This window comes from Cherax quadricarinatus, chromosome 35, assembly GCF_038502225.1.
Source record: "Cherax quadricarinatus isolate ZL_2023a chromosome 35, ASM3850222v1, whole genome shotgun sequence".
In the NCBI taxonomy this organism is placed as follows: Eukaryota; Metazoa; Arthropoda; class Malacostraca; order Decapoda; family Parastacidae; genus Cherax; species Cherax quadricarinatus.
In genome coordinates, this window is record NC_091326.1 from 19,690,253 (window position 1) to 19,705,694 (window position 15,442).

Here is a 15,442-nt window from a genome sequence, read left to right on the forward strand (position 1 = left end):
ATTTTTGTCCTTAGCTTATAGCAAGTACTGAATATGACTGTAGGAAGTCCAAACAAATGAACAATGGGTATAAATGGAAACTGCTGCATTAGTGAAACACCATAATATGAGGCACTCTTAAGTGGGGCCCACCTGTATCAGCATTTTCCAATAAGGCAATACATATTATTATAAAAAAAATCTCAGATTGGTCAGATTAAGATAGCCATGGTGGAGGCTGTCTCATATAGCAGAAAAAACTACATTACTGAACAACAACATTTTAAGGATTCTGGAATACAAAAAAAATACATTTTTAATTTTTCTAATTATAATTTTCATGAATTTAACCCTATGACTGTCGCAACCCCAAATCCTGAGGTGTCTCCTGGTGTCACAAAATATTTGAGAAAAAAAAAAAAAAAACTTATAAAATGACAGAGAATCTTTTCCCAATGGTATTATGACAAACCCGGAGGAATACAGTATGTGGAAGGCATTTTAATTTGATGGAGCAAGATCTTACAAGAGACCAACATCAAGGAACCTTCCTTGAGGGGTTCCCAATGGTAATGACACCAAAAGTATGAAATTTGATGGAAAACTTACGGAATTATACTCTCACTCTCAAGTTAGCAACCTCGGTGATATTTACAAAGCGGCGATAACCCACTTTGACCCCTATTTTAGGTTAATTCCATTATTCCAGTCAACCAAACTCATAACTATTTCTTTAGAACCCCATTTGTTTTATCGATTTAGTACAAGAAACTGCCCATTTACCGATTTGAACTACCCAATAAAGTGGTCAGAAATTGGCAATTTGGTCAATTTCACACAAATTAAAAAATATGCCAATTTCAAAACAGGGTCCAGAATGAACAATGCAGACATTCCTGGCTCAAAAATAACATTTTCTTTGTTCATCTATCATGTCTCCAGGCTCCTCTGATATTACTCTTGCTTTCTATTTTGAATTTTTATTCAAACAAAAAACAGAAGATTTACTGTTATGCAGACTACTGCAATATTGTAACAATTGTATAAATAATGTCAACCCATTCATAACTGCATATTAGAATGGCTAGTTGGACATTCATTGGACAATGACGTAATTTGTTTTTCTCTTGAACATCGGCAAAAATCAAATATTTACCCTACTTTGAGCTCCATTTCATAGTAAAACCAATCAAAATCACCTCCATTTCTATAATATGTTTACGATTCTATCAAATGTGACTACGAAAATGAGAATACAGTGGACCCCCGGTTTACGATCAGCTCCCAATGCGACCAATTATGTAAGTGTATTTATGTAAGTGCGTTTGTATGTGTATGTCTGGGGGGTCTGTAATGGATTAATCTAATTCACAATATTCCTTATGGGAACAAATTCGGTCAGTACTGGCACCTGAACATACTTCTGGAATGAAATAATATCGTAAACCGGGGGTCCACTGTATAACATAAAAACTATATGAAATACACCTCAAAGTCAGCATTTTAATCCAAAAACATTGTCAGAGTTTTTTGTTTTCTCATTATGCACTGCTTGCTGCAGGATTTTTTTTATACTGCACACACTGACCACACAGACCCATTCTCTCACATGTGGGCCTACCAGCTTTCTCCTGCTTGATTTGAAGCCACTAGAATTTTTGAGTTTACATACATCAAACATATTGGCTTGTAAGACATATATATACAACTGAAACAGTCAAGGGGTTAAAGTACTACACGTTTCGCCATCCAGTGGCTGGCTGGATGACGAAACGTCTATGATAGGGATGCCCGGGTGTTGCCCATGTGTCTTAATTTCACCTTGTCGGTATTATATACCATTCTTGTACTACTACTACTACTCCCACCTCTTCCTGCCTATATATATAGCCATCCTGCTCCACTTCTGGTTAGTGTGACTTTGTCAATGGTCCACGTCGGACCGAAACGTCGTCGTAAGCTTCTCTCTTTTATGTGCGGGTTATTTGTGTATGAGTATTCCATGTCCAAAATCCAAAACTTTTTTTGAGCACTCAGAAGGAAGCACTAAGAAGGAAGGGGTACGGGGACAACCCCGTTCTCCTTCCTTCTACACCAGATTTATACACCCTCTAGACCTTCCTATTTTGCTCCATCATGTCTAAATGCTCAAATTGCCTCAACAACCCCTACTCAGCTACCTGAATAATACCTTGGTAACCATACTCCATCTTATAATTTCTACACTTCCATGCATAACATTCACACTACACATTGCTCTCAAACATGACATCTGCACCGCCTTCAGCTTCCTTCTGCAAGGTTCAAAGCACATGCCTCACAACCATATAAATGTGCTAGTACCACTATATTCTGGTACATTTCCACGTTATTTTTTTTTTCAACAAGTCAGCCATCTCCCACCTAGGTAGGGTGACCCAAAAAAAAGAAAATCCCCAAAACAAAAATACTTTCATCATCATTCAACACTTTGACCTCACTCATACATAATAACTGTTTTTGCAGAGGTGCCCAGATAAAACAGTTTAGAAGCATATATAAAGATATAAAAAGTGACCTGAAATAATAATATACACTCCATAAAGAATATAATATCAGGGCCCCAATTATATACAGTAGGGCCCCACTTATACGGCGAGTTAGGTTCCAGGCTATCGCCAGAAAGCAGACATCGCTGGAAAGCGGAACGCCATTTTTTCCTTTTATAAATGCATATAAATGCCAGACAACAAGTTTACACTAAATTATATTAAGTTAGTAATAGAACTCGGCATTAAAAACACAAAGTAAAATACATTCATTACTTATCTTAAAGTATTTGTAATCTTAATGTAGGGTGAGAGGTGAGTAGTACTTATTTGTAGGAAGTCAGGTGTAGGTAGCCCTAGCTCCCTATCTCATACTTAACCCTTTGACTGTTTCAGGCCCCTTTCTGAAACTGTCATTCTATGTCGCTAAATTTTTTAAAAAAAAAAAAAAAAAAAAAATTCTTATGAAATGATAGAGAATCTTTTCCCGATGGTAATGACACCAAAAGTTCGAAATTTGGTCGAAAACTCATGGAATTACGCTCCTGCAAAGTTAGCGGTCTCAGCGACATATGCGTATCGGCGATTTCGCCGACTTTGAGCCCTATTTTCAGCCAATTCCGTTTTTCCAGTTGACCAAACTCATAGCTATTTCTTTAGAACTCCATTTTATCTATCAGCTGAGTACAAGAAACTGCCCATTTACCAATTTGGACTACCCAATATTGTGGTCAGAAATTGGCAATTTGGCCAATTTCACGCAAACTAAAAAAGATGCCAATTTCAAAATAGGGTCCAGAATAAGCAAGGTAGACATTCTTGGCACTAAAATAACATATCCTCTGTTCATTAGTCACAACTCTAGGCCCCTCTTATATTATTATTGCTTTCTATTTTGATTTTTTATTCATACAAAAAAATACAAAATTTACTGTTATGCAGACTACTGCATTATTGTAAAAATAATATAAATAATATCAGTGCACTAGTGAAAGAATATTAGACTCCCCAGTTGACATGTATTGGACGTGTGGTGTGATTTGTTTACTCCTGAACATTGGTAAAAATCGAACATTTCCGCTATTTTGAGCTCAGTTTCAAGGTCGTTTTCATCGTCAAAGTAATGAAAATCATCTCTATTTCTGTAATATGTTTTCCATTTTATCACCTAAGACCATGAAAACGCAAATACATCGATAAATACTATACGAAAATACACCTCAAAGTCGGCGTTTTAATCCAAAAAAACGATCAGTTTTTTTTTTCTCATTACACACTGTGTGCTGCAGGATTTTTTTTATGTGGTGCACACTGACCACACAGACCCATTCTCTCACATGTAGGCCTACCAGCTTTCTTCCGCTCGATTTGAAGCCGCTAGAATTATTGAGTATATATACGTCTGAAACACTGGCTTGTAAGACGTATATATACGACCAAAACAGTCAAAGGGTTAATATACAAGATTTAAAGCATCCCAGAGTTGAAATACACACACAGTACACTCATTATTTACCATAAAATATGTGTATTCTTAATATAGGAAGAGAGGTGAGTAGTATTTATTTGTAGGAAGTCAGTGTAGGTAGCCAGTAGGTGTAGCCTGCCTGGGCTACACCTACCGGCTACCTACACTGTGGCCCAGAGCCATATTATTAGCATCGACATACCTTGTTCACTGAATTTAATCGTTTCTAACAACTACCTTTAGATGCCATCATAAACAAAAAGTAATGAATAATTTATGCCGAAAATTGTAAACAAAAGCGGAGTGGGGGAGTGGCTGGGCCAAACACAGATTCATACATGTTTTCTCTGGTGGCTGAGCAGAGAAAACGTAATGTTATCCCTCCACCTGGCTACCACACAGGTCCACAAGAATTATTATCAGAGCACATATAAAATATGCAATAAATGCCAGACAACAAGTTAGCAATAGAAATAGGGGAAAAAAAATAAAAGGTAAGATACACAGAGAGTACACTTATTACTTACCTTAAAATATTAATATTAACGTGTGAGAGGTAAGTGGCAGGGTGTTTATTGAATAAAATCAGAATGGCACACTATCATCCTCTAACTTGGCACTTAAAGCAAGAGGCTTCCGACTCCTCTTTTTAAGTAAGTTTATTCAGGTATACACAAATACAGTTACACAGATTATCATACATAGCAGCATATGTGTAGAGAACCAAGGATAACCCAAAAAGTCAGACAGAGTGACTTATTTCCATTGGGGTCCTTTATCACAGCTAAGCTTAGATGCCATCGTCAATGAGAGCCATCTAGTTAACGAAAGAGTAAACGAGAGAGAGAACGAGATACGGAGTTCAGACACTGTAAGAACACAAACTGAACAGGTAGTGGGTGATCACTTTGTCAGGCAAAATAAATGTGTATTAATGTGTGTCTGCTTTTAGTTCATTCACGTACATTTGTAAGAGTTTGTAAAACTTATACCTCACAATATGTTTTTTATTATAATAATAATTACCTCACAATACAAATACTCTTCCACTGTGTACAAGTTGTACAAGTTAGTACAGAATAAACAAACAGCAACACTCCCATTCTCATGCAACACACCATTTTTAGAGTGAAGATGATGATATTATTATTATCATCATAATAAAAAAGCGCTAAACCAACAAGGGTCGTGAATTGCTATATATAGAGTGAAGGCATACAAAAGGAATATTCTTATACAGGTATCCCCCAGTGTTTGACTAGAGAAAACGTAATTCTTCCGACACTACCTACACAGCCGCTTTGTAAACAAATCTCATATTTACGTTAATTTTTTTCTGTTAGTGAATGTATCATGTTTATATGCTATGTAACATGTTTCTTATATAATTTTGAGGAAAATATCATAGATGGATTAACGAAAATGCCTATATTAATGTAAAATAAGACATTTAATGTGCCCAAGGGTGATGATTATTACGTACTATTGGCGTCATAAGTAGAGAGACTTAGTGATTTTAATGTGTACCTGCACACCAGCACAGTGTGTAAGTATATTTAGGTACAGGTACACAAGTAAAATTATCAGAGTACATATAAAATGCACAATAACTATAAAACACTTGAAATTTTGGAAAGTTTCCAGACATAATAGATGTGGTCACGGAGAATGTAAACAAACTGGGTGGGGGGCGCCGTAATTGAAAGACCGCTTGCCGTATAGCTGTATTAGCAGAATGCCATAAGGCAAAACGCCGTAAAGCGGGGCCCTACTGTATCTACCATCCTTTTACACATCCCTCCAAAACTGCCAATATCCCAAACCCCTCCTTTAAAGTGGACGCATTGTACTTCCCATTTCCAGAACTCAAGTCCAGCTATATAAAAATAATCGGTTTCCCTGAATCCCTTCACTAAATATTACCCTACTCACACTCCAACAGCTCATCAGGTCCCAGAAACCATTTGTCTCCATTCACTCCTATCCAACATGCTCATGCACGCTTGCTGGAAGTTCAAGCCCCTCGCCCACAAAACCTGCTTTACTCCCTCCCTCCAACCTTTTCGAGGACGACCCCTACCCTGCCTTTCTTTCCCTACAGATTTATACATTCTCCATATCATTCTACTTTGATCCATTCTCACTAAATGACCAAACCACCTCAACAACCCCTCTTCAGTCCTCTGACTAATAATTTTATTAACTCCGCACATTCTCCTAATTTCCACACTTCGAATTCTCTGCATAATATTTACACCACACATTGCCCTTAGACAGGACATCTCCACTGCCTCCAACCGTCTCCTCGCTGCAGCATTTACAACCCAAGCTTCACACCCATATAAGAGTGTTGGTACCACTATACTTTCATACATTCCCTTCTTTGCCTCCATTATTTGTTTTTTTTCTTTGTCTCCACACATACCTCAATGCATCACTCACCTTTTTTCCCTCATCAATTTTGTGGTTAACCTCATCCTTCATAAAACCATCCACTGACACATCAACTCCCAAATATCTGAAAACATTCACCTCTTCCATACTCCCTCTCTCCAAAAAGATATCCAATTTTTCTTTATCTAAATCATTTGATACCCTCATCACCTTACTCTTATCTATGTTCACTTTCAACTTTCTACCTTTACCCAAACTCGTCCACTAACCTTTGCAACTTTTCTTTAGAATCACCCATAAGCACAGTATCATCAGCAAAAAGTAACTGTGTCAATTCCCATTTTGTATTTGATTCCCCATAATTTAATCCCACTCGTCTCCCCAACACCCTAGCATTTACTTCTTTTACAACCCCATTTATAAATATATCAAACAACCATGGTGACATTACATATCCCTGTCTAAGACCTACTTTTACTGAGAAGTAATCTCCCTCTCTTTTACACACCCCCAACCTGAGCCTCATAACTCTTTACAGCATTTAGTAACTTACTACCTATTCCATATACCTGCAACATCTGCCACACTGCTCCCCTATCCACTCTATCATATGCCTTTTCTAAAACCACAAATGCAATGAAAACTTCTGTACCTTTATCTAAATACTGTTCACATATATGCTTCCACGTAAACACTTGAGCTCCACATCCCCTACCCGCTCTAACGCCTTCTTGCTCATCCACAATCCTACTCTCTGTTGTACCTCTAATTCTTCTGATAACAACCTTACTGTGCACTTTTCCTGGTATACTCAGTAAACGTATTCCTCTATAATTTTTACTATCTCTTTTGTCCCCCTTCCCTTTATATAAAAAGAACTATACATGCTCTCTGACAATCCCTAAGTACCTTCCCCTCTTAAATACATGTATTATAAAAAATATCAACCACTCCAACACTATATCCTCCCCTGCTTTTAAAATTTCTGTCATGATCCTGTCAGTTCCTGCTGCTTTACCCCCTTTCATTCTACATAATACTTCACACACCTCCCCCACACTCACATCCTGCTATTCTTCGCTCCCGAAAGATGTTATACCTCCCTGAGCAGTGCATGAAATGACCGCCTCCCTAACTTCACTGACATTTATAAGTTCCTCAAAATATTCATGCCATCTACCCAATACCTCCAGCTCCCCATCTACTAACTCCCCTATTCTGCTTTTAACTGACAAATCCATTTGTTTCCTATGCTTTCTTAACTTGTTTATCTCACTCCAAAATTTTTTGTTTCCATCAAAATTTCTTGATAGTGCCTCTCCCATTCTATCATCTGCTCTCCTTATGCACTCTCTGTACCTTTCTTTTAATCTCCATATACTCTGCTCTTATAACACATCTGCTTTGCAAAAACCTCTCGTAAGCTACCTTTGTCTCTTATCACACCCTTTTCTTCATCATTCCACCAATCACTCCTCTTTCCTCCTGCATCCACCCTCCTATAGCCACAAACTTCTGCCCCACATTCTAATAGTGCATTTTTTAAAATATTCCAACCCTTTTCAACCTCTGACTACTCATACTTGCACTAGCCCACCCTTCTGCCAATAGTTGCTTATATCTCACCCTAACTTACTCCTCCCTTAGTTCATACACTTTTGCCTCTCTCTTACTTGTTTCCATATTCCTTTCATCCCATCTAACTGTAGCTACAACTAAATAATGATCCGATATATCAGTTACTCCTCTATAAACATGTACAACCTCAAGCCTACCTATCAACCTTTTATCCACCAATACATAATCTAATAAACAAAACTTTCATTATGTGCTATATCATATGTTGTATACCTATTTATCCTCTTTTTCATAAAATATGTATTACTTATTACCAAACATCTTTCTACACATAGCTCAATTAACCCTTTCAGGGTCGACAGGCCCTCTCGGAGACTTGTTCTCAGGGTCGGCCAAATTAAAAAAAAAAATTATTTTTTTTTATGAAAATATAGAGAATCTTTTCTCGATCATAATGACACCAAAAGTATGAAATTTGATGGAAAATTTACAGAATTATGCTCTCACGAAGTTAGCGGTCTCAACGATGTTTACGCATCGGCGATTTTGCCCACTTTGAGCCCTATTTTCGGCCAATTCCAATGTAGTCGACAAAAATCATAGCTATTTCGCTAGAACTCCATTTTTTCTATCAAATGAGTACAAGAAACCACCCATTTACCGATTTCAACTATCCAATACAGTGGTCAGAATTTAGCAATTTTACCAATTTCACACAAATTTCAAAAGATGCCAATTTCTGAATAGGGTCCAGAATAAACAAGAAAGACATTCCTGACACTAAAATAACATTTCCTCTGTTCATTAGTCACATCCCCATGCCCCTCTTACATTCTTTTGCTTTCCACTTAAAATTTTTATTCTCACAAAAAAATAGAAGATTTACTGTTATGTAGACTACTGCATTGGTGTAGAAATGGTATAAATATTATCAGTGCACTTGTGAAAGAATATTAGACTCACCAGTTGACGTGTATTGGACGCATAGCATGATTTGTTTACTTTTGAACTTTGGTAAAAATCGAACATTTCTGCTACTTTGAGCACAATTTCAAGGTAGTTTTCTTTGTAAAACCAGTCAAAATAATCTCAATTTCTGTAATATGTCTTCCATTCTATAAAATGAGACCAGGAAAACTAGAATACAACAATAAATACCATACGAAAATACAGTGCAAAGTCGATGTTTTAATCCAAAAACGCGGTCAAAGTTTTTTTTTTTTCTCATTACGCACTGTGTGCTGCAGGATTTTTTTTATACCGTGCACATTGACCACACAGGCCCATTCTTTCATATGTAGGCCTACCAGCTCTCTCTCACTAGATTTGAGGGCGCTAGAATTTAGGCGTACTAGTACGCCAAAAACCCTGGTGCATAAGCCGTACTAGTATGCCAAAAACCCTGGTGCATAAGCCATACTAGTACGCCAAAAACCCTGGTGTGTAAGCCATACTAGTACGCCAAAAACCCTAAAAAAATATTTACTGAAAAAAAAAAAAATTACTGAAAATGAGATCTGGCAAGAACCCCGGCCTAAATGGTGGTTTTGGGACTTGTTACTTATAAAACAATGCTAGTGCAATGTCTCACTGGAACTCAGCCGTTCGCCTCTATTTGCTTGTGGTCTAGAGGCGGTTTTTTGCCAGACCACATGGGTGCTTGAGTGCCCGTGTCCTCTGTGCCGCACTCCGCTCATCTTGCGAGTGTCTAAATTCCCAGTAATATTTCAAATTGCAGTGTTCATCTGTGGTGTGAGTGTGTAACTTATGCTTTGTATTTTTACTGTGAACAAGCTTACTGCTGCATAATGTTCAGTTTCATGAATACTTTCTCTCTTGAGTAATTCGGTTACCTTTCAACTGTGTTAAGCAAGAGTCAGCCTGTTAACATCTATGTTCCTTGCCATCTCATCTAGTGGGTCTAGCGCCTAGTTAAAATTGTAATAGTAACAATTTGCAATCATTATACTTCTAGTTATACATTGTGTAAATTGTTTTAGACTATTTGATCAACTGGATTGTAGTGTTTAACTTCTGATACACCAATTTAATGACTGCAGACACGCACTGACACATAATAAACACATTAAAACGCTGGTAACTCCAGAAGCTGGGCCTAGTGTGTGACCTTGAGAAGTTCAGTGTGTTTATTACGACCAGCGGTGTACCACTCTCACCTATATTTACATCAACAAAAGTGTATTCTAAGTGATAAAGTGTACACTTGGTGTACTTGGTAACACTTGTCATACATAGTAACGCGTGTGTAAGAGATTGTTTAGGTACTGGTTCATCTATCTACAGCTGCACACTTATGCTTGCATACATGTATAACATAGTAACGTGTGAGTTACCCAGGATGGACCAAGGAAGTCAACCAGAGTGATTTATCTCATTGTCATTGTAACATTACCTAGTTTTTTTTTTTTTTTTTTTTTTTTTTTTTTTTTTTTTTTTTTTTTTTTTTTTTTTTATTTTTTTTTTTTTTTTTTTTATAATACTGTTTACAATCTATGGTTGGGGTAAGAGGTTGTCTTCAGCATTCATTGTGATGTCTGCTATATTATTATTTCAGTGAGGTACATTAGGTGGCAGTAGCCTGAACTAACTCAAGTGGAAGTTATCATTGAATTTGAACCTCATGTTTAATGTGATGTATGTCAGAATTCTAATTTTATGCTCAATATTACCTACTTTCTCTCTCTCTCTCTTCATCTTTGTAATTTGTGATAAGCTGTAAGACCTCGCCTGTTTACCTGGAGTTTACCTGGAGGGAGTTCCGGGGGTCGGCGCCCCCGCGGCCCGGTCTGTGACCAGGCCTCCTGTACCATCCATTATATCATTATAGACAGCAACCACCCAGGGAAGTACTACCGTCCTGCCAGATGACTGTGAAACAAAAACCTGTAACTGTTTTGCATGATGGTAGGATTGCTGGTTTCTTTTTCTGTCTCATAAACACGCTAAGATAACAGGGATATCTTGCTACTCCTACTTACACTTTGGTCACACTTCACAGACACGCACATGCATATATATATATACATACATCTAGGTTTTTCTCCTTTTTCTAAATAGCTCTTGTTCTTTTTTATTTCTTCTATTGTCCATGGGGAAGTGGAAAAGAATCTTTCCTCCGTAAGCCATGCGTGTCGTATGAGGCGACTAAAATGCCGGGAGCAATGGGCTAGTAACCCCTTCTCCTGTATACAATTACTAAAAAAGAGAAGAAGAAAAACTTTATAAAACTGGGTTGCTTAAATGTGCGTGGATGTAGTGCGGATGACAAGAAACAGATGATTGCTGATGTTATGAATGAAAAGAAGTTGGATGTCCTGGCCCTAAGCGAAACAAAGCTGAAGGGGGTAGGAGAGTTTCAGTGGGGGGAAATAAATGGGATTAAATCTGGAGTATCTGAGAGAGTTAGAGCAAAGGAAGGGGTAGCAGTAATGTTAAATGATCAGTTATGGAAGGAGAAAAGAGAATATGAATGTGTAAATTCAAGAATTATGTGGATTAAAGTAAAGGTTGGATGCGAGAAGTGGGTCATAATAAGCGTGTATGCACCTGGAGAAGAGAGGAATGCAGAGGAGAGAGAGAGATTTTGGGAGATGTTAAGTGAATGTATAGGAGCCTTTGAACCAAGTGAGAGAGTAATTGTGGTAGGGGACTTGAATGCTAAAGTAGGAGAAACTTTTAGAGAGGGTGTGGTAGGTAAGTTTGGGGTGCCAGGTGTAAATGATAATGGGAGCCCTTTGATTGAACTTTGTATAGAAAGGGGTTTAGTTATAGGTAATACATATTTTAAGAAAAAGAGGATAAATAAGTATACACGATATGATGTAGGGCGAAATGACAGTAGTTTGTTGGATTATGTATTGGTAGATAAAAGACTGTTGAGTAGACTTCAGGATGTACATGTTTATAGAGGGGCCACAGATATATCAGATCACTTTCTAGTTGTAGCTACACTGAGAGTAAAAGGTAGATGGGATACAAGGAGAATAGAAGCATCAGGGAAGAGAGAGGTGAAGGTTTATAAACTAAAAGAGGAGGCAGTTAGGGTAAGATATAAACAGCTATTGGAGGATAGATGGGCTAATGAGAGCATAGGCAATGGGGTCGAAGAGGTATGGGGTAGGTTTAAAAATGTAGTGTTAGAGTGTTCAGCAGAAGTTTGTGGTTACAGGAAAGTGGGTGCAGGAGGGAAGAGGAGCGATTGGTGGAATGATGATGTAAAGAGAGTAGTAAGGGAGAAAAAGTTAGCATATGAGAAGTTTTTACAAAGTAGAAGTGATGCAAGGAGGGAAGAGTATATGGAGAAAAAGAGAGAAGTTAAGAGAGTGGTGAAGCAATGTAAAAAGAGAGCAAATGAGAGAGTGGGTGAGATGTTATCAACAAATTTTGTTGAAAATAAGAAAAAGTTTTGGAGTGAGATTAACAAGTTAAGAAAGCCTAGAGAACAAATGGATTTGTCAGTTAAAAATAGGAGAGGAGAGTTATTAAATGGAGAGTTAGAGGTATTGGGAAGATGGAAGGAATATTTTGAGGAATTGTTAAATGTTGATGAAGATAGGGAAGCTGTGATTTCGTGTATAGGGCAAGGAGGAATAACATCTTGTAGGAGTGAGGAAGAGCCAGTTGTGAGTGTGGGGGAAGTTCGTGAGGCAGTAGGTAAAATGAAAGGGGGTAAGGCAGCCGGGATTGATGGGATAAAGATAGAAATGTTAAAAGCAGGTGGGGATATAGTTTTGGAGTGGTTGGTGCAATTATTTAATAAATGTATGGAAGAGGGTAAGGTACCTAGGGATTGGCAGAGAGCATGCATAGTTCCTTTGTATAAAGGCAAAGGGGATAAAAGAGAGTGCAAAAATTATAGGGGGATAAGTCTGTTGAGTGTACCTGGTAAAGTGTATGGTAGAGTTATAATTGAAAGAATTAAGAGTAAGACGGAGAATAGGATAGCAGATGAACAAGGAGGCTTTAGGAAAGGTAGGGGGTGTGTGGACCAGGTGTTTACAGTGAAACATATAAGTGAACAGTATTTAGATAAGGCTAAAGAGGTCTTTGTGGCATTTATGGATTTGGAAAAGGCATATGACAGGGTGGATAGGGGGGCAATGTGGCAGATGTTGCAAGTGTATGGTGTAGGAGGTAGGTTACTGAAAGCAGTGAAGAGTTTTTACGAGGATAGTGAGGCTCAAGTTAGAGTATGTAGGAAAGAGGGAAATTTTTTCCCAGTAAAAGTAGGCCTTAGACAAGGATGTGTGATGTCACCGTGGTTGTTTAATATATTTATAGATGGGGTTGTAAGAGAAGTAAATGCGAGGGTCTTGGCAAGAGGCGTGGAGTTAAAAGATAAAGAATCACACACAAAGTGGGAGTTGTCACAGCTGCTCTTTGCTGATGACACTGTGCTTTTGGGAGATTCTGAAGAGAAGTTGCAGAGATTGGTGGATGAATTTGGTAGGGTGTGCAAAAGAAGAAAATTAAAGGTGAATACAGGAAAGAGTAAGGTTATGAGGATAACAAAAAGATTAGGTGATGAAAGATTGAATATCAGATTGGAGGGAGAGAGTATGGAGGAGGTGAATGTATTCAGATATTTGGGAGTGGACGTGTCAGCGGATGGGTCTATGAAAGATGAGGTGAATCATAGAATTGATGAGGGAAAAAGAGTGAGTGGTGCACTTAGGAGTCTGTGGAGACAAAGAACTTTGTCCTTGGAGGCAAAGAGGGGAATGTATGAGAGTATAGTTTTACCAACGCTCTTATATGGGTGTGAAGCGTGGGTGATGAATGTTGCAGCGAGGAGAAGGCTGGAGGCAGTGGAGATGTCATGTCTGAGGGCAATGTGTGGTGTGAATATAATGCAGAGAATTCGTAGTTTGGAAGTTAGGAGGAGGTGCGGGATTACCAAAACTGTTGTCCAGAGGGCTGAGGAAGGGTTGTTGAGGTGGTTCGGACATGTAGAGAGAATGGAGCGAAACAGAATGACTTCAAGAGTGTATCAGTCTGTAGTGGAAGGAAGGCGGGGTAGGGGTCGGCCTAGGAAGGGTTGGAGGGAGGGGGTAAAGGAGGTTTTGTGTGCGAGGGGCTTGGACTTCCAGCAGGCATGCGTGAGCGTGTTTGATAGGAGTGAATGGAGACAAATGGTTTTTAATACTTGACGTGCTGTTGGAGTGTGAGCAAGGTAACATTTATGAAGGGATTCAGGGAAACCGGCAGGCCGGACTTGAGTCCTGGAGATGGGAAGTACAGTGCCTGCACTCTGAAGGAGGGGTGTTAATGTTGCAGTTTAAAAACTGTAGTGTAAAGCACCCTTCTGGCAAGACAGTGATGGAGTGAATGATGGTGAAAGTTTTTCTTTTTCGGGCCACCCTGCCTTGGTGGGAATCGGCCGGTGTGATAATAAAATAAAAAAAAAAAAAATGTACCATATTATTACCACACATACAAGAGGTCTCTGAGTGTGTTTTTGGTGGGGTGTGTGTCGTATTGAGTGGTGGTGGTCTGGGTTGAGTATGGTTGGAGGTGTTCATTGAACTTGAGCACTTGTGTCTTGTGATCTATTTTGGACTTCTGACTTTGTAGTGAATATTTGCTCTTGCATAAGCTATAAGGGAAAGATAAGCGAGGAATTCTTGTGTTGTGAGTCTTACACCAGATATCATCACTGGCAAACATGGCAACTGTCATAGAGGAACCTATTTCTGCAGGTGATGGAAATGATGATAGCTTCCAGACCTTTAAAAGTAAACAAAAGAGAAAAAGTGAGAAAGGGCTAGAGCGTCGACGTAGTCAGACTCACTTGACTCGTACACAATGTGATACTAAACGTCCTTGGTGCACAGAGGCTGCAAGAAGTCTTTCTTCAAAGGAAGAATGTGTTAAGCTGAACTTCCCTGACAACACCCCGCTGCCTGCTAAGTGTGCATGGCTAATGGAAGCTGTAAACAAGCATCCTAACTCAAGGATCCAATTTAGGAAAAACACACACAACTTTGTGTTTGTGGAACAGAATAAAGAGCTGATCAATGATCTACTTAGTACACCTTATGGGGATATTAAGCTGCTCCGACCTCCATCAGACACTCACCACTTTAAAAAATGGGTCAGTATCATAATCTTTGGATACCCTCTCTGCATGGACCCATCCCATCTGACTCTAAGTGAGCATATCATCAAGCCTAAAAGACTTAAAGGAAAATCCCAAATTATTGCCAGTTGGGTAGGTCCTGTGCCCCTCCCCCGGAATATCTGGGTGCATGGTTTACGTTTCCTAAACATCGAAGTGTACCTACCCCCTAAACGTAGGTGTTACAAATGCCAGCACTATGGCCATGTTGCAGTAGACTGTGGAATACTACATTCTTGGTGTGGTAAGTGTGCTGGGAAACATTCCACTAGAGAATGCACAGTAGGCCCTGACAGCCGAAAATTTAAGTGTATTAACTGTAAAGAAGTTGGGGTTACAGTTTCCCACAAGGACTGC

At 38.7% G+C, this 15,442-nt stretch overlaps 1 protein-coding gene across 5 annotated transcripts in view; it reads right to left on the reverse strand.

The window, feature by feature from the left end:
• Fcp1 (RNA polymerase II subunit A C-terminal domain phosphatase Fcp1) overlaps window positions 1–15,442 on the reverse strand; it is a 180,904-nt gene that overhangs the window by 1,099 nt on the left and 164,363 nt on the right. The window lies entirely within an intron of this gene.